We start from the raw sequence: 21,164 nt of genomic DNA on the forward strand, positions 1-21,164 counted from the left end.
CCTCCGCTGGACTCTTTTCAACTTGTCCACATCCTTTCTATAGTGGGGGGCCCAAAACTGGACACAGTACTCCAGATGCAGCCTCACACATACAGAATAGAAGGAAATAATTACTTCCCACAATCTGCTGACAACACTCCTACTAATGCAGCCCAGTCCCCTGTTAGCCTTCTTGGCAAGAAGGGCACACTGTTGACTGTAAGCCCCAGGTCCTTTGCTGCTGAGTTGCTGCTTAGCCAGTTGCTCCCATGTCTGTAGTAGTGCATGGGATTCTTCCATCCTAAGTGCAGGACTTCGCACTTGTCCTTGCTGAACCTCATGAGATTTCTTTTTGGCCCAATCCTCCAATTTGTCTAGGTCACTCTGAATCCTAGCCATACCCTCCAACATATCTACTACACCCCCAGCATGTGTCATCTGCAAACTTGCTGAAGGTGCAATCCATCCTATCTTCTAGATCTTTAATGAAGATATTGAACAAAACTGGCCCCAAGACTGACCCCAGGGGCACTCCACTTGATACCAGCTGCCATCTAGACCCTGAGTCATTAACTACCTGTTAAGCCCAGCACTCCAGTCAACTTTCTATCCACCTTACAGTCCATTCATCCAACCCCATACTTCCTTAACTTGCTTGCAGGAATGCTGTTGGAGACTGTATCAAAATTCTTGCTAAAGTCAAGGTATGTCACATCTACTGCTTTCCCATATCCACAGATCCAATTATCTCATCACAGAAGGCAATAAGGTTGGTCAGGCATGACTTACCCTTAGTGAATCCATGCTGACCATTCCTAATCACCTTCTCCTCCAAGTGCTTAGAAATGGATTCCTTTAGGGATTCCTAAATGGATTCCTCAGCACCCTTGGATGAATTACATCCAGCCCAATGGACTTGTGCAAGTCCAGCTTTTTTAAACAGTCCTTAACCTGTTCATTCACCAGTGATGGTTGCTTACCTCCTCCCCAAACTGTGCTGCCCTGTGCAGTAGTCTGGGAGCCTGGGAAGACTGAGGTAAAAAAGGCACTGAGTATTTCAGACTTTTCCTCATCATTTGTCACTAGATTGCCTCCCCCATTCAATAAGGGACCCACATTTTCCCTCACTTTCCTTTTGTTGCTAACATACTCATAGAAACCCTTGCAACCCTTCATGTCCCTTGCTAACTGCAACTCCAATTGCACTTTGGCCTTCCTGATTTCCTCCCTGCATGCCCAAACAAAATTCTTGTACTCCTCCCAAGTTCTTTGTCCAGGGTTCCACCTCTTGTACGGTCCCTTTCTGTGTTTAAGCTCACCAAAGAGTTCTCTGCTAAGCCAAGCTCGTTGCTTGTCACTTTTGCTATTCTTCCTGCATGTTGGGATGGTTTGTTCTTGCGCCCTCAGTAAGGTTTCTTTAACAGCCAGCTCTCCTGGACTCCTTTCCCCCTCAGACCTGTCCATCAGATGCCCAAGGGAAAAGTCTGCTTTTCTAACGTCTAGGGTCCATACTCTGCTGCTTTCCTTCCTTCCTTTTGTCAGAATCCTCAACTCAATCATACTGAGGTCACTGTTACCCAACTTACCATCCACTTCTACATCCCTCATCAATTCCCTGTTTGTGAGCAGTAGGTCAAGAAAAGCATCACCCCTAGTTGGTCTCTCCAATACTTTCACCAAGAAGTACATAGATTCTTAGATTCATAGATTGCGAGGCTGGAAGGGACCTTGAAGATCATTAGGCCCAGCCCCCTGCACCAAGCCAGGAAGATCACTGGGGGTCAGGTGACCCCAGCAAGGTGATTGTCTAGTCTCCTTTTGAAGATGTCCAGGGTAGGTGAATGCACCACCTCTGGAGGGAGCTTATGCCACAGTCTGGACATCCCAACTGTGAAGAAGTTTTTCCTAATGTTGAGCCTGAATTGGTCTTCCAGGAGTTTGTGGCCATTGCTCCTGGTTTTCCCCTCAGGTGGCCTGGTGACACTTGCTGACCAAGCCCTTGATGTACTCCCCTAGCATAGGAGTAAGTTGCTACCAGGTCTCCCCCTCAGCCTTTCCTCATATGGCTTGACGTGTAAGACTCTGATCATACGGGTAGCTCTTCTTTGGACTCTCTCAAGCTTGTCCATGTCCTTATTAAAGTGCAGTGTCCAGAACTGGATGCAGTACTCCAGCTGCAGTCTCACCAATGCCGAGTAGAGCAAAAGAATCACTTCCTTGGTTTTGCTGGAGATGCATCGGTTGGTGCATGCTGGAGTATTATTTGCCCTACTGGCTACAACATCTCACTTCCGGCTCATTTTCATACTCTGGTCTTTTATAACACCCAGGTCCCTTTGATTGTGTCAAGCACTCTCCAAAAACTTCCTGGGATTGCCTGTGCAGTGCTGTATTGCCCTCCCAGAAGATGTCAGGGTGATTAAAGTCCCTCATGAGAACAAGGGCCTGTGATGTGGAAACTAGTGCTAGTTGTCTGAAGAAAGCCTCATCTACCTCATCCTCCTGGTCAGGTAATCTATAGCACTCACCCTCCATGACATCACCCTTGTTGCTCTCCCCTCTAACCTTAACCCAGAGACCTTCAACAGGCCTACCTCCAATTTCATATTCGAGCTGTGAGAAATCATACAGCTCTTTTACATACAGCATAACTCCTTCTTGATTTCTCCCCTGCCTGCCCTTCCTGGATAGTTTGTATCCATCCATGACAGTGTTCCAGTCATGTGAGCTATCCCACCAGGTCCCTGTTATTCCAATCATGTCGTAGTTACTTGACTGCGAGGACTTCCAGTTCTTCCTGCTTGTTTCCCAAGCCCCATGCATTCGTATACAGGCACCTAAGGTGACTAGCTGATTGTCCTACTTTCTCAAAAAGAATGAGGTCTCCTCTATTGCCCCTTCCTGCTTCTGCTTCCTTCAGGTTCCCCACTTCCTCATTTACCTCAGGGCTTTGTTCTCCATCCCCCGGTGAACCCAATTTAAATCCCTCCTCCCTAGGTTAGCAAGCCTGTCTGCAAAGATGCTCTCTCTCTGTCAGGTGGATCCTGTCTCTTCCTAACAATTCTTCTTGGAACAACATCCCATGGTTGATGTCCCTGCTGGTGACATCACCTGTGCAGCCATGCACTGATCTGCAGGATGCATCTGCTCCTGCTAGGCCCCTTCCCCTTGACCAGAAGTATTGAAGAGAACAGGACCTGTGCCCACATCCCCTTGCACCCAGAGCCCTGTAGACACTCTTGATCTGCTCAGGGTCTCCCCTAGCAGTATCACTGGTGCTTACATGGATAAGCAGCATGGATTAGAAGTCAGAGGGTTGAAAGAGTCTTGGTAATCATTCCATGATATCTCGGATCTGGGCTACAGGCAAGCAGCAGACCTCCTGGGACAACAGATCAGGCTGGCACATGGATCCCTCTATCCCACGCAGAAGGGAATCTCCAACCACCATTACCCATTGCTCCCTCTTCCTGGTAATGGTCTCAATCCTCCCCATATTGGGGATGTGTGACTTGGCTTCTGTGCCTGCCTGCACTCGATAATCCACTCCCACGCTGCCTTTGCACGGGCAGCTGGTCTTACGTGCCAGGGAGCTTCATGTAGGCCCCAGAGGGTTCAATCACCTTTGGAGTGGGCCCCAAACTCACCTGCCACGACTTCAGATGGATCTTCAGTAAAGGGGGGCAACCCTTTGAGTTTGCCTCCAGAATTGTCATGCATCTTGGTAGATGTCCACGGGGCTCCAACCTCCCCTACATCCTGGCCATGCGCCAACATTCGAGACAAGCCTCAAGATTTTCTGTGGCTAGCCCTTTATGATGTCTTCCTTGGGTCCTATGTTTCCTCCTTTGCAGATGGACACCTGGGGGTCTGACTAGACCCAGAGGGCCTGGGGGCACTCTGCCTTTGGGGTTGTCCCTTCAGATGCCTTGAGTCTACAATGGATGCTGCCGGTCATTGCAGTGTTCATACATTGTCTTGTCTTCAATGGAGATCTCTAATTCCCAACACCCAGTAAGGTGTGCTGGGCTAACCTGCTCTAGGGAGGGAACTAAAATAGAATAGACCAAAGGAAAAAAACACAAGGAGACATACGCCGACAAAACTCCACACCACAGGAATGATCCGAAGCGAAGAAAGAAATAAAAGGAAAGGTCTGAGGAAGAAAAGAAGAATAAAGAAAAAGAGGAAGGGCAGCCATGGAGCCGAGAGTCCTCTGCCCCCTCGCCTCAAATGCTCCCTAAGCTAGTGCATCCCCTGGGACCCATGCTTTTACCCCAGCTGGGGTTTCTTTGTTCTCTTCCTGGATCTGCCTCCGCTCTGGAATTGGCACCAGCCGCCTCCAGCAGTAGCTCCTTCGATGGCTCTTGCTGCCACCACTGCTGGCCTCCCTGCTGGCTCTTCTGATCCCCACCAGTTATCTCCAATGCAGGGATCTCCCGCAGCCCCTGCTGCCACCGCTGCCACTCTCCACCCTGGCTCGATTGATCCCTGCCATGACCAGGTGTGCTTAACCTAGCAGTCCCCCACCATTTTTCCTGCTCCCGGCATTCCTTTTCCCACACTCCCAGGGCTGGCTTTTATCCCTGCCGGGTAACGTCTCTTCATGACGTCACCCGGCTCCAGCTGTAGATGAGCACAGCTGATAAACCGTGCAGGCAGTTTTCCCCAGCGTGCCTCTTTGTCTCTTCAGAGCCCTGCAATAGGTAGGTTTTTCCCTTTTTCATTTGTCTGGGGTCTGCCTATGGGTGCAGCTTCCCCCTTGTCCAATCCTGCATCCCTGGGACAGCCTCCTTCTACCAATGGAATGCACTCCTCCCCCTCTGTTGCTAGCACTCCATATCTGTTCTCCAGGCAAACCACTGCAGGTGGGGTCTTGCTGCCAGAAGATACAAGCTTCCAGCTTCCACCTACCTGGGAGCCCATGCCCTTTTCCTTTTCTAGCACCACCTCTGGCAGTCCTTCCTCCACAGTCCTAGAGGTTTCCTGCAGCATGGAATTGATGAAGACCTCATGGCGGCGGATGCTTTGGAGCGTTGCTACCTCCTCCTTTGGCTCTCTCTTGCTTTCTCGAAGGTGGTTAGGGACACCAAAAGGAGGTACTGAGTATATCACAGGCACTCCCCCTCCTGGCTGACACTGGAAGGAATCTGTAAGCTGCAGTCTGCACAACACCAAACCAGGACCTGGCTGGAAGCCTCTATGGTGTGTGGTCCTGCCTGGACAGACATCTGGTGGAAGCAGAGGAAGAGCTGGAAGTAGTAGTGGCAGTGGCTCTGGGATCATGACATCCTTCAGCATGTCTGTGGGTCTTCTAATCTGTTGCCCCTCACTTTGTGCCTCTCTTTTCAAGCAGACTTTCCCTAGCAAATTCCTCTATAGCTGGCCTGTTTGCTGTTCCTTGATCTGAAAGGTTCCCTTTTCCCTGCAACCTCTTTCCTCTCAGCAACCTTATAGTGAACAAAAGTGAATTTCCAAGCAAACTCCCTAGAAAACTCCCCCTCACTCTGACTCATGGTCTAGCTGCTGAGTTTTAGCTGCTAAAGTAATACTATATAGTTAGGCCTAATTACATATAAAAAAATGTTTTACCTTTCAAGCTCCCCTTCAAAGACAGGAGTTGGCAAACTGACCTGCAAACTGACTAGAGAGCTGCTTGCAAACTGTCCTCTTTGCTTCTCCCTGGTTGCTGCCATATAGTGTGGTTTGGACAGGAAATTTGCCTACCTCTTGATGCTATCTCTGGAATAAATGTATTGGAGGAATTTAACAACCCATCTGAATATGTTATGAAGGTGGTGGGATACCTAAGTTTGGTTAACCAAGCAATTAAGAAACATCAGGCTGCAGCCACACAAGGGCAAAAATAGTATTATGGCCTTAGATTCACTGGACAAGTTTATGAATCAGAGAATTGGTGTGGGCACAGAACCAAACTAGGTGGCTGGGGTTGTGTCAAAAACTATGTAAACAGTTCAGTGGCCCTTATACCATCATCAGGAAGTTTTCTGAGGCGCTATATGAGCTAGCAAGCAGGCCTGGCAGACAGATATTGGTTGTACATTATAACCAGATGAAAAGCTATGTGTGCTCAGAGAACGGAGACTCTGGCCTGACAACACAACTCAGGAGGCCTGCTCATGAATACCCAAGACAATGCCAGGGGCTTCAGGATCAAACTTTCACCAACCCAGTCCCAAATAGGCCCAACAAGGTGGTACCAGAGATGTAGGTGGGATCCATGGCTTGATGGAGTTGAGGATAGTGAGGATGAGTACAAGGGACAAGACCAGGGCTGGGAACACCTAGGGGTACCCAAAATCAACCAGAGTCAGTAAGGGCCCCCATTTCTGAATTCTCGGGTAAACCACAGAAAAAGCAAAAACTTCCCATGTGGCTTAGTGACTATAGGGTGTAACTTTGGTTGGTGGATGTAGGGGCACATCCAATTAAAGCGGGGGAGGAGGAGGGTGATGTAGTGGACTGTAAATGTTGAATAGCATGTACTGTAATGTTGTAACATGAACTATAGCTCCCACAAGCCTCCAGATGCTTAGCATGAAAAGTACTATGAAACTATGAATAGCTTTTGTGTAAAACCTTATCGTAAAAATATTTATTACAAATATTTCTTTATAAAAATGATGCTTTATGTTTCAAAAGGAATATTCTACATTTCTGTGTAGCAAGAACAAGCTTCAGCACAATGGGGCTTAGTTCAGGCACAGCAGCCTACCTTGGTGTGGCCTCAGCTGGAGTACTGCATCCAGTTCTGGGCTCCTCATTTTAAAAAGGACATGAAGAAGCTTGAGAGAGTCCAGAGAAAAGCCATGCACATGATCAGAGGTCAAAAGTGCAGGCCCTATGAGGAGAGGCTGAGAAGCATGGGACTCTTCAGCCTGAAGAAATGTAGGCTCAGGGGGACTTGGTGGAAGCCTGTAAGTACATTAGGGGTGTGCATCAGGAACTGGGAGAATGTCTGTTCACGAGGGTACTCCAAGGGAAGACAGAGTCAAATTGCCACAAACTGCTGGAAGACTGTTTTAGACTGCACATAAGAAAAAACTTGTTTACTATCCAAGTCTCCAGAGTCTGGAATAAACTCCCCCTGCCCAAAGTGGTGCAAGCACCTACACTGGACACATTCAAGAAGCCTTTGGATGATTATCTTGCTGGGGTCATCTGACCTCAGCTGACTTCCTGCCCTTTGGGCAGGGGGCTGGACCTAGTGATCTCGGGTGGTCCCTTCCAGCCCTAAGGTCTATGAAATCTATGAAATCTGGATGCAAGACATTGCATGACCAAGGCCTTACTACAGTATAATTTTACCAATATATAGGGCAATGCAATTTATCTATAGTGATAAATATTAAATGAATGCATTTCTTTGGGATAATAAAACACAAATTAAATTATGTGTTTAAAGTCATCTCAGCTTTTCTGTCTCCCTCCATGTGTCTCTGGGTGTGGGTAGTAATTTGGGTATCTCTGATGTGAATACCATCCTCTGGGTCCTCATGATGAGCAGATTTACGCCCAGTGGTGGGTTTGTGCTCATTATTTGGTGGTCCACTGGTTGAAACTGCATCTGAAAGGGACCAGAGGATGAATATGGGTCACCAGTGTGACAAAGTCGCCAGCAGAGCAAATAGAATTCTGGCCTGCATCAATAGATGTGTTGTCAACAGATCCAGAGAAGTGCTCCTCACCCTCTATACGATGTTGGTGAGGCCACAGATGGAGTACTGTGTCCAGGTCTAGGCACCACACTTCAGGAAGGATGTGGACAAGCTCAAAAAGGTGCAGAGAAGGGCCACCCACATGATCAAGGGCCTGGGGGACAGGCCCTATGAGGAGAGACTTTGGGATCTGAGTTTCTTCAGCCTGAGCAAAAGAAGGCTGAGAGGTTACTTGATAGCTGCCTACAAATATGCCAAGGGAGAACACCAGGATCTTGGAGAACAACTTCTCAGAAAAGCACGCCCCCCCCCACAAGAAGACGTGGACCAATGGACCCAAGTTAGTTAAGGAAAAGCTTCAGCTGGACATAAGGAAAAACTTATTTTCCATATGACTAACTAGAATCTGAAGCACGCTTCCAGCAGAAGTGGTGTAGTCACCATCTCTGGTGGTCTTTAAGAGGAGGCTGGACAAATACTTCATTGAGCTCATTTGAGCCCAATTACCTCCTGCCCATGGCAGGGGACCAGACTTGATGACCTTACAGGTTCCTTCTAGTCCTTTATATGATCTTATAATGTGTAATTATACAAGTGTAAAGGGGCCTTTGCCCCATGCTGAGAAGGGGGAGGGAGCCCAGGACCCACTGGCCAGCACAACCCCTTTGAACGGACTTAATTGTAAAAAGGATCTAAATAAGAATGCTGCCCAACACAGGTGTGGGCAATGATGGACATGTTTGCAGAAGAAGTAGAGGTTCAGATGACCCAGGGAGAGGCTCAAAAGCTCAGGGTCTAGCTCCGAAGAGGGAGTCTGGCTGTAGTAGCCGCTGGAGGCAGAGCTCCAGGGAAGAGCTAATTGAGACTACCTGGAGGAAAGGACTGTGTGCCATAGAATGCTGGGAAAGACCCTACGCTGCAAGCAATATGAAATAAGTACTTTGCACCTTTTGCATTTATGTCACCCCAGGGTAAGAATTAACCACAACAGGGGAGCTGGTGTTTGGCAAGCCTTGTGTTTGGGAGCAGACACTCATGATTGATTTACATTTGCACCAGAGGGCCAAAGTAGAAGTAAGGGGTGGCTTGGAGGCAACTGGAGTACAGCAAAGGCACTCAGTTTACAGCACTCCTAAAGGAACTGGAGCCCTAGGGTGTTTTGTATGGTGTTGTGCTCAAATACATTGCAACAGGGAGGACTGTGGCATGTCAGCGGACTGGGTATCTGGCAGCAGGACTGGCAGGAAGTGTAAACCCTGTGCCCACAAAGGAGGTGTACCTAGGGGCTGAGTGGCCCAGGGTCCACAGAAGGCTAAGCTGGAGCTGGAGCTGGTGGACCCTGGGTACAGGATACAGCCAGAATAAAACCCTGATGTACACTGACATCTCGTGGGAAGAGCACTCGGCCACATCCAAATGGTCACAAAGCTTCCTCATGTGTGTGGATGATCTCTATCTGACTCAAGAAGTGTATGAACCAATGCGAGGCAAAGTGCTGCTTGACCTGGTACTGACAACGGGGGATGACTTAATCAGCAACCTAATGATTGAAGGGAAGCTGGGAGACAGTAACCATGAGCTGATCACCTTCACCATCCGCTGTAAAGCTGGCAAGTCAGTCAGCAAAGCAGAAGCCCTAGACTTCAGGAAAGCTGACTTTGACAAGCTCAGGAGGCTTGTTGGCAAGGCCCTAAGGGACCATGACCCAAAGGGGAGGGGAGTTCAGGAAGAGTGGTTGCTCCTCAAGGGAGCGATCCTGGAAGCTCAAGCAATGTCTATCCCATCTCAGAGGAAAGGCAGCAAAAGGGCACAGCAGCCCCCTTGGCTCCTCAGGGAACTAGTGGACCTCCTGTGTCTAAAAACAAAGACCTACAAAGGATGGAGGATTGGATCCACCCCAAAGGAGGAATACTCTGCACTGGTCCAGACCTGTAGGGAGTGAACCAGGAAAGCCAATTGAACTCCAACTGGCTACACGTATCAAGGACAATAAAAAGTTCTTTTTTAGATATGTGGGGAGCCGGAGGAAAAGCAAGGGTAACGTTGGACCCCTGCTAAACCATATGGGTTAACTGACAACAAACGCCCAGGAAAAAGCCAACCTGCTTAACAGGTATTTTGCATCAGTTTTTCATCAGCCCTAAGGGCTGGCCCTGCTCAATATGGTATGGGACAGCCAGAGCGAAGGAGAACTGTTACCCTTCATCAGTGTTGACCGTGTGAAGGAACACCTTGAGAGGCTGGACACCTTCACGTCAGCTGGCCCAGACAGCTTACACCCCAAGGTACTTAAGGAGCTGGCAAGCATCATAACTCTGCTGCTAGCACTGATCTTCGAGAACTCATGGCACTCAGGTGAAGTGTCCAAAGATTGGAAGAAGGCCAATGTGGTGCCTATCTTCAAGAAAGGGAGGAAAGTAGATCTGGGGAACTACAGGCACATCACCCTGACCTCTATCCCAGGGAAGATCTTGGAGAAAATCATCAAAGAGACCGTTCTTGACAAACTGGCTGAAGGCAATATCCTGAGAGATAGCCAGCATGGGTTTGCTGTGGGTAGGTCTTGCCTGACCAATCTTATTTCCTTTTATGACCAGGTGAAATATCACCTGGACAAGGGAGAAGAGATTGACGTCATATATCTTGATTTTAAAAAAACTTTTGATCTGGTATCCCATGATTATCTCATAGAAAAACTGGCCAACTGTGGCCTTGGCTACATCACAGTCTGCTGACTGGGGAATTGGCTCCAAGGTGAGACCCATAGAGTGGTAGTTGATGGAAGTCAATCACTGTGGTGCTCCATGACCAGTGAGGTTCCCCAAGGCTCCATCCTTGGGCCTATTCTTTTCAACAGCTTCATTAATGATGTGGACATTGGTAGCAGAAGTGGACTGGCCAAGTTTGCTGATGACATCAAACTTTGGGGTAAAGCGTCCACACCCGAGGACAAGATGGAGATCCAAGCCAACCTTGACAGGCTCAGAAAATGGGCAGATGAAAACCTGATGGCCTTCAACACCAAACAATGCAAGGTACTCCACATTGAGAAGAAAAACCTGAAGCATGCTTATAGGCTTGCTAGCACCATGGCTGAAAGGGACTTGGGGGTCATGATTGACCGCAAGATGAATATAAGCCACCAATATGATGTTGCAGCCAGCAAAGCAAACAAAACTCTGACTTGCATTCATAGATGCTTCTCTAGCAAATCCCAGGATATCATCCTCTAACTGTACTTGGCCTTGGTGAGGCTGTAGCTGGAGTACTGCATCCAATTCTGGGCTCCACAGTTTAAAAAGGATGTGGAGAAGCTTAAGAGAGTCCAGAGGAGAGTCATGTGCATGATCAGAAGGCAGGAAAACAGGCCTTATGATGAGTGGCTGAGAGCCATGGGACTCTTCAGCCTGGAAAAGCGCAGGCTCAGGGGGGACCTGGTGGCTGCCTATAAGTATGTAAGGAGTGTACATCAGGATCTGGGGGAACGCCTGTTCACCAGAGCGCCCCAAGGGATGACTAGGTCAAACAGTCACAAACTCCTCCAAGTCCATTTCAGGCTGGACATAAGGAAAAACTTCTTTACCGTCTCAGCCCCCAAGGCCTGGAACAGACTGCTGCCAGAGGTGGTACAAGCACATACTCTGGACTCCTTTAAGAGTCAATTAGACGTTTATCTTGCTGGGATCTTGTGACCCCAGCTGACTTCCTGCCCCTGGGGCAGGGGGCTGGACTCGATGATCTTCCCAGGTGCCTTCCAGCTGTAATGTCTATGACATCCATGAAATCTATGAAAAGTGAGCTGAGGCTTCGAAGGGCCTGAGTTCAGAGAGAGACCTACCCAAACCCCACATCTTTCTCCTGGGGCAGCCTCCCTACAAACCTATAACATCAAGTCATTGCAGGTGAGATAACGATGAGGGGGCAGGAGCCAGAGACCCTGGAATCAAGGGTGAAGAGGTTGGAGCCTGGTGGCAAGCCAGGCTTGGAACTTTGTACTGTCAGCCTGGAACAATTTATCTTTCAGCATGCAAAGGGACTATGTACCTGTAGTATGTTAGCACTGTTTAAAATTATGCATTTATGTGTATCAACACTAAAATGGAAGAGAATAATAGAGTCTTATGAAATTTAATCATGGGAATGCTAAAAACATAAATATTAAAACAGAATACATAATAAGAAAGAATTCAAGTCACTTAGTCTCTTAGTCTCTTTGCATTTTTTTGTTTCCCTCTCCATAGAATGAAATTAAGGATAAATCTTTTTTAAGTGCTTTGAGATCTATAGTTAGGAAGCACTATAAAGGATTTGAGCATATATTCCATTTTAGCATTAGTAAGTGAAATTTAGCTTTTAGTCTATGGTTGAAATGTTGTATTTTATCATAGGTTCTAAGCCCCTGGTTCAATGTAATGCTTACATACATGATTAAATAACCAGATGAATAATCTTATTACAATGGTTGAAACTATTCACATGCTTACATTCATGGAAAGTCATAAGTTTATCTTGCAGAGCATGAACCTACCTGCTGGTTGATCATAGTGCTGGACTTGCAGATCCCATTAAAAGGGGGGAAAAGGAGGTGGGACCATGACTGAAGAGAGCAAGCTGCTGAGGTAGGGGTAGGGGAGGTGTGACTTGTGCTCTTTCAAAGTCTGGCATACTAGATGTATTTTCACTGCATGCTGGCCTGGGTCCTGATGCCCCACTGGGCTGGGGCTCCATTCTGTTCCCACCCAAGACTGTCACCTCATTCTACATTCTGAGTAGTGTTTTACAAGTGTACAAACATATGCAAGTATATACTGACCCAACATTGTTGTGAAGGGAAGGAGAAGGGACCATGTTCAAATCCACTCTTACATGAGTCTAGGGCAGCTCCTAATGATGAAGAAAGGAAAATAGGCAAAACCAAGACAACTTGTGCTGTATAAGAAATACAAGAGGGAAGGACACGGCAGTGCTTGGCAAATAAAACCTGGGAAAACCAGAAGGGGACAAGATTGCATTTCCAGGCTTGTAAGAAAATCCTGCTCACAGGAAAGAATCAAGTTTCCCTTGGTAGCATTCCTGCATACTTAAGTTTTGGTTTAAAACAGTGCCCTGTATTTATAGCACTAAATGACTTACAGTGGTATTCACATAGTAATGCTGGCTGGCAGCATCTACTGATATCTTCTAGGCACCCAAGAAGAACTCTGTCCCAGGCTTGAGCAAAGTGAAGTGCATTGACGCAACCTCCAACAGACCAGGCATAGCACAGGTACTCACTGGGCACATGTACACACGTTATTAATGCACCTGAATAAACTCCAGCAGTTTGCACCAGAGTTTGTTGCTCCTGGGCACAGCATTTACACGTGCACTTAGACCTGTAGTACGTTGAGCTATGGCAGAGCAGCCCCAGCTGGCAGAGGGCCTGGGTAGTCAGCCTGCCAGCCCAGAGCTACTCCACCTGCCTCAGTGTGCTGCAGAAGGGTTGGCTGGGGCATGAGGTTGTTAGTGTCAGGCCAGCCATGGGACAGTACTTGTCCTGTACAGTACAATCAGCGGAGTTAATTCATTTACTGTGCCCTAATAGGGGCATATGTATAGATGATGATGCTTTTCTGTGGAGCTAATTAGTCAACTACAGTAAAGTGCACATGTAGATGCACCCACTAAGGTCCAGTCTATTCCCTGTTTCCCCTCCTGTCCAGTGCCAGGCTAAGCTCTTTCCTCCCTAGCCCACCCATTCTCTGCTCACCTGTATAGAAATGGAGTGTGATGAATTTCATAGAGCTTCTTCTCCCCCCTCCCTACCTCATTCTAGAACCTGAGATATAGCTAGCCAGCTTGGGAGGGGTGGGGGAAAGGGATGCTCATGGCCTTTAGCTCCATGGTTGCACACCAGTCCAAGGTCCATTTAGCTTCTTCAATCATATGTGTCAAAATGGTTAAGCAGGCCCCCCTTCAAAGTATCTGCCAAGTCCCAAACTGAAGCAACTCCTTCAGAACCCCTCACCATGATAGATGAACTCAGCTACAGCCTAACAACTTGAGCAGCATGACGCAAATGGCGATACTTTAGCAGAAGTAGTTCAGAAAAATGTGCATGCCTCATGTAGTTTAGATACTACTTTGCTTTGTACAGAACATTTACCGGAAAATTAGGCTTTCATAACAACATTACTGTGTCACATTGACATTTGAAAATAAATTAACTACAGATGTTGTAGAAATAGAGCGTCTGACTAGTATTTTTCTTGATATGGAAAACTCGATTGGTAAGGCGTGAGATAAGAACATAATTTACCTTTGCTGGAAATATCTTTTGTTTCCATTGAAACAAGGTGGTGGAGGAGGGAAACAATAGTAACAAATGCAATGCTTGGATATTCAGCTTTTATCATTAATCATATAATGCTGCACCATGTTGACATATAGCTCAAATATATGAGAGCCTATTGTGTGTAGTGCTTTTTTTTATTTATTATTGCCATTTAATATCATTAACAATATTTTTTTTCCTCCAAAAAAGGAGAAATACTTTTTCAGGAAAACAGTTATATTAAATACAACATTTTTTCCTGGATGAACTTATTTTTATTTTCTTTTTCAACATAATTGTTTTCTTACCTGCCAGAAAAGGCTGAATTTAAGCCAGTGAATTTACTGGTATAAATCAATTGATGTGGATGCACATTTGCTGGATGGTGATGTATGAGAGAGGGAAATCATGCCTAGGATCTAGTTTGCTCTAGTTCTATTTATCACAGCTTAACATTTGTTTTGCAAAATAGGCTTCTGGGCCTTAAGGGGGGAGGTGTATTATAGACACAGAACAATTTGGAATTTTGAGGTTAAGCCACCCATTGATGTAAGGGCGGGGGAGAACTTCTGAAGACTTCAGAAATCCAGGTTATGGAAGATGATTGTTTTCTTTTTATAGGACCGTGCTCATTGCAAACCTGCATGCAAGCATGCTCTGCTTGGGGGTGGAAAAGGCAGAATTCCAATCTAAAGGGCTGAGTCCCCAGAGCCCAACTATTTTCTAGGTTTATTGGTGTGCTAAAACACACATTTTTTTTTACAAAAGTTACAGAGATAGTTATCATTTTCACCCCTGGGACTGATTAGCCAATTCTGACACAAGGTGAGTTACAACTAGGGTTTCCATCACCTCTAGAAAAGATCAGGATGCTGCTGCAGACATGGTGTAAGTCTGAAGAAAGATGGCACAATACAGACTGTGGAATGGTTATCTGCTACTGAAACTCTTTTAATGCATTTTCAGTTAGAGAATCGAAAAGAAGGAAGGGACCTGGGGACCCCACAAGTGAAAACTCCATGGGCAGAAGAGGAATTCCTCCAAGCTACTTTCCTAGATTTCTTTCAGAAGCTAGAAAAAAACCCTACTGAACAAGGACCCAACTTCTCCTACTACAATATCTTACATATTGTGTGCAGTTCTGGTCCCTTCATCTAAAAAAAGGATGTAGTAGAATTAAGAATGGCACAGAGAAGGACATTGAAGAGGGGATAGATCACTCTAAAGATATCTGGGTCACTGCTCGCTCTCTCTATAGCATCCATTTCTGCCACCGTCAGAGATGGAATACTGAGCTAGATGGAGCATTTGTCTGACTCAGTATGGCACTTCTGATATTTTTGTGTTCATGCTGTTCCCAGTCTTGTCCCTGGTATGTGTTAGAGCAGCACTGGGGGGTGGGATATGTTAGTTGCACCAGGTGGTGGACAGTCCACACAGACGCAGGAGAGCCGAAGGGTAATCCACTCCACCCATTTCTCTTGCCCCACCCTGATAGACTCTTGGACTCTCAGAACAGCAGAGACTCCCCATGCCTGAAGAAGGGTGACTGTGCCCGAAAGCTTGCCAAGAATTTTTTTTCCAACTGCTCAGTCAGTCTAGAAAAGATATCACATCTACTCAAAGAACTTTGCCATCATAATATGAATTTTTGTGATTATCCAGTACATCTCCTAAGGATTAGATGCATAATGACTTTTGAATTGACATTTCATTCATTTGATTGGAACACATGCAAAGAATAAAATGTCTATTTCCTCCATAATGGAGGTTTAATCCTTTTCACTGAAATACAAGTTTCAGGTGGAAGATGAAATATGTGGTCCAGAACTGGCAGATTTTCATGTTTCCATTTTTCCAGGGGAAATTGCTCAAACATAGGGAATAAGAGAAGATGATCTAGGGCCTGGTCTTTTACATCCTTGTTAAATAACCCTTACAAATGGTGAAACTCAACTATATTGCACTGTTTGTTTGAAGAAGGACTACTGCTGTGAATGAATATTTGCAGGTTGCTCTTTGCATTAGGAACTGTGTCAGGAATCATAAAGTTACCTGATGTAAGGACAAACCTTTTCAAGAGGCATTTTATTTCTTATAGTACAATGATAAAACAGCTAGCTGTGCAACATGCAGAAGTAAAGCAATGATGGTTCAGTTTTGCAAATTGCATCTGGGCCTTTAAGGGCCCCTATGCAAATGAATGACATTGGACACTGTAAGGGGGTTGGTGTCTGTGCCCTTGTGTAGACAGGCTTGTCCTCTCAGCCAGTCTAAAGAAAAGTCCATATGTAGGCTTGAGTGCCTGTGGCCTCACTGTTTGGCTTTGCTCCCTTGGAAACTTCTCAGGCAGTCCTCATAACTCAAGCAATAATCCTTGCTCAAAGCAACAAACAAATAAGCAAAACAAAACTTTAGGCCTTTTCTCCAAGTGACAGGAGAGGGCCATTTAGCTCTGGCCCTTCCTTGAAGTGAGCTCCTCTGGGCTTGTCTACCCCACTTAGAGCCAGACTACACCATGACAGGCCCATTTTATGTTAAATCCACTTACATTATAAGTGGGATTAGCTGGTGCATTAACACTGCATGCCTTCTGTGAAAGGAGCAATTTAACCCTAGTATGGTCAAAATACAAGGCAAATGTTCTGCCGCAGTCAATGGCCAGAACACTCATCAAAGCAGTAGGCTGGCAGCAGAGGGCAGCTTTTTCTGCCAGATGATTTATTTTTGTTTTTTCTTCATTAGGAGAGGGGAGCATGTCCACATTAATTGGATTTGACCCAATTTTTAGTTATGTGATCATTTTTGAAGAGGGAGCGGTAGGGCAGACTGCAGAGTTGGCATTTTTTCTTAGATTAAAGATTCTTTATGGCTCAAACATACTCAGTTTCGGTACATTTTGAAATGTGTCTACTGGAGCAAATGGCACTGTCAGTCAGTGTCACTTGTGCTAAATGGCACTAATCAATGTTTGCCCAGGCTGCCACTGAAACAAAAGGAAGCTTCATTGTTGTAATGGTTGGACTATAAAAGCTCATAGTCCCAAAGCCCAACATGTTGATATCATCCAAGAATGCACATTCTCTACTTGTGCATAACACCCTGGAAAATCTTTGTCATCTCTGAGCACAGGTTTCTAGGCTGTCTATCCCAAGGACGAGGACATTACTAGCTGCTTCCTGTGCGCAGGTACCCCATTATCATTACATATCTTACTGCTTTAAAAAATTGCTACAATTTATATTAGTACACAAAACCAATGTAAATTACACCCATCCAGATTCTAAGTGATTCATTACTCCTTGTGTGTACCATTTATTACCATATTTATTCCCATACCATATGCACCTTTCCCCTGAAAATTAGCCATCCAAAACCAGCATGCAAGTCTTAATCAAGGAAACTGATTTCCACTCTGGAATCAAGGCAAAGGCCACTGCAGTGGTGGCAGGCAGCTGGCCCTCTAGCCTTAAGGGGCAGGGGAAAAAAATCGCAAATTCTCTGTTAACCCCCCCAAATCCATGATTAAAATAAAAGGTCCCCTACAGCCCCTCTGGTGCACACACATATGAGCAAGGTTCTGCTAGAGGAGGAAGTAACAATGGGTATAGTGCAGAGCTGGCTTAAATTTCAAAAGACCAAATTTTGAAATAAATACACGATTGGGAATATTTTTGACAAAATGCTCGCATTTTTTCTGCTCTTTTTTAAAATTAGATATAGAGCTGGTCAATCGCTTTTCTAAACTTGTAAAAAAAGTTGAAATATTGAAATGAAACAGCTATCATTAAAAAAAGAAAACCCTCACAAAACTCCTCCTCTTTTCCAACAAACTCTGATGTTAGGTTTTGAGAGGAAGGGTCAATTTATCATTGAAAACTTATCGGAGAGCCAAATGTATGAAGCAGGGACTACCGGGAATGATCCCTAAGTTGACAAGAGAGCTTCTACTATTACAACATATAGATGCTGAGAATGGAAGGAGGAAGAAGGAATGGCAAATGAACAAGGGGTGAGGTTTGTGTTGCTTAGAAGCTTGGTCATAAAATGTGGAACAATAATTTGGTGGAAGGAAAACTGACATGTTATGGAATCGTACCGTTAAAATATGTTGCTATTTTTTGTAGAACGCAGAGATAAAATGAACCCATTCTGAATCTGTCCTAGTTTTCCTCACAGTTTGATGGTTTTTCAATCATAGTTCTCCAGAGTTCCAGCATTTGCCCACGCAAACCCACATGTACACAAATACCGCCTTGGAAATAGGTCATTCTGAATTTTCCAGGGGAAAAAAAGGTTAAAGCTGGGATATTTCATTAACTTACACCAAGATTATTCAAAGTTAACATTTTTCTCCTGGTCTGAGTCCTAGCTTCTCATTACAGCAGAAAGATAGTTTTATGGTGAAGGGGCTAGGCTGAGAATTGTGGAACTTGGGCTGTCATAGACTGCTGCATGTGAACTGGTTGTTCACCGATGATCATATTGTCAAAAGGGCCTTTTGGGAGGGCTGCAACTTTTAGGGGTCTAAATAGGTGTCTAAAGTTAGGTAGGGAAAAGGTGAGAATCTCAACAAGTAGAGCACATTTTTGATAACTTGGGAATTTAATGTCCTGATATATAACAGAGGTCAAAGATCCAGCCAAGCCTGGTAGTACACAGAGTTAGTGAGGTTAAGGCATGTCAGTTTCTTTAGCCAATGGAATATGACAGAGAAATATGGACAGCATCACATCTAGCTGCTTTTGACTGCCTTACTCAAATGACCCTTTAGAGCTGGGTCAAACAGGCACAGCCTTTGGCATGTATTTGGAGAGAGGCTTGAACTCGCTCCTCTGGAGGGGATCATACTCAGAGAAATGTAATTAATGTATTAATATTTGTAATGCTCAGATACAAAGTACAGTAGAAGTACAAACTATTATCATCATCAGGATGTGTCCTGGGTCTGCACTCACCATTGCACTTGAGGTTAAGGCCACTTTGTTCACAAAATGTTCAGCTTGAATATTATCAATCTTGCCCTTGACAGTGCTAACAAACATGTTGTTCTCCTTCACACCATTATGTATTCTCTGTGAGCCTTTGTTTGCTGTTCTATAAATAAAGTATAGACTGAGAATATTGAAAGCATATCTAATTTAGTAATTTGAAGATTTAGTCTAGGAAACACCAGTGCAATAGTTGAAAATTTCCCTCCCTGCATCCTGTTAAATACTCTGTTTATCCCAAATAGGATTTCCAAAGTTCCTGCCCATAGATGGCATGAAAGCTGGTAGCACTGAAAATCCATAAAATCCTCTTGGTCCCAATGCACAACTCTTTCTACGCTATTGCTCCAATCCACTCTGCTCACTAACAGCAGCCTATCAAGTAGTATGAAGTTATTAAAAAATGGTGAAGCTAAGAAGCTAATAAAGATGGTACAATCACTCTCTATCCTAGAAAACCAGAGGTTAGCAAAATCTGTATGCATCATTTAAAAGGGTGATAGGGTAACTACTGACCTGTGAACAGCACACTGGCACTAGGCAAACTGACTGGTATCATAACTCAGGATATAATGAAGACAAATCAGCTTGGCTTCTATAAAGGAAAATTGTACTCCTCTAGTCTTCTAGAAATTGTTCTGTGAAATGCTGACACAAAAGGAGTCATGCAGGATATAATAGGACCAGGTTAATATTATAGGGGAACCAGCTGTGTCTGGTTGAGGATAACTTTACTTTTGCAATTGAAGTAAGTACTCAATTTCATTATTATATAAAAAGAAAAACAAAACAATTCCTTAGGCATGGAACAAACTTCTGAAAATTTACAAGTAAATCCAGGAATTGATTTATGAATCTAAATTAATTTTAAAAATGGGTCCTTTCATATGGTGCCAAATTCTGCTTTGTTTTGACTAATCTCAGTAATGGAACAAAACAGACTCTTCAAACTTTCTACATCCTTAAATCCTATTGAAATCTCATTCATAGGCTAAAGCTGAAGGATATATTTTAAAATTAATTGGCACTTCTGGTGTTATTTCTCTTAACTGAAAGGCTCCTTTTCAGCACAGATTAATGAACAATGTCCTTCTGAAAATTTTGTTACTAACCCCCTTTTTCAGAATTGTTGGCATCTTCCATTGCTCCCTCTGGGATGAGGCCCTTAGTAGTTACCATTTACTTGCTCCTCACAATACTATTTTGCATCCTCAGGCAATACTGGAACTGCCATTTTCAAATACCGAAAGAACAATTACAGGGAAGACAGAGATGGGCTTTTCTATGTGGTTGTAGGGGACAGGACTAGGAGTAACAGCCTCAAGATGCACCAGGGGAAATTTAGGCTGAAGATTAGGGAGAATGTCCTGACTATGAGGGTGGTCAGGCACTCAGGCAGGCTACCTAGAGAAGTTGTGAAATCTCCACCCTTGGAAACTTTTGAAAGCAGGTTCAGTAGTCACTAGGCTGGGATGGTTTAGTTGGGAATGACCGTGTTTCAAGCAGGGAGCTAGGCTAGAAAACCTTATTTCATATGTACAAATCAGGAAAATATAACATTCTTTGTGGCTTTCTTGTCTGCTTTTAACACATGGAATCAGTAGAGTAACTAGAGAGCAGCGAGTGGGGCACCAGTTCTGGGTGCCTACCATAAGGAGGTACCAGTCTTGCCTGGAGGTGTCTTTGCCAAGGCAGGGGAAGCCCTGTGCTCCCCTGTCCAGCCATAGGAGTAAGGCAGGGTAGCATCACACCAAGCAGTGTATCTGGGGATGGTGGGGTAAGGGGAGTGAGCAAAACGGTGCTCCTCTCCTTGCTTAGGGAGCCTTTGCAAGTGCAGGCATAGCCCTGTGCCCAATAGATAAGTATGGGGGGGGGCACCAGGATTAGCTCTCAAGGAGCCAGGCTATGGAGATGCTGCCAATAAAAGGAGCAGCCACTGCTATATACAGAAGTAGCAGCTGCAGCAGTAGCCCAGGAAAGTAAGCCTTCCCTTCCCCTCATCTGTTCCTCCCTCTCACAGTAGTCAGCAAACCCCCTTGCCCCAGGTGTGCAATGAGCTCACTATGCCTCTGCATGGAACTATTAATCACTTTAAAAATCCAAGGGAATTCCCAGACAAAAGTTATGTCAAGACAGAGACATTAATGTTGACAGTCTCTCTATGTAAGTCAGGATAAAAAATATTACAGATTGCTGCAATCA

This window comes from Crocodylus porosus, unplaced genomic scaffold (genome assembly GCF_001723895.1).
Source record: "Crocodylus porosus isolate Cpor-Errol unplaced genomic scaffold, CroPor_comp1, whole genome shotgun sequence".
In the NCBI taxonomy this organism is placed as follows: domain Eukaryota; kingdom Metazoa; phylum Chordata; order Crocodylia; family Crocodylidae; genus Crocodylus; species Crocodylus porosus.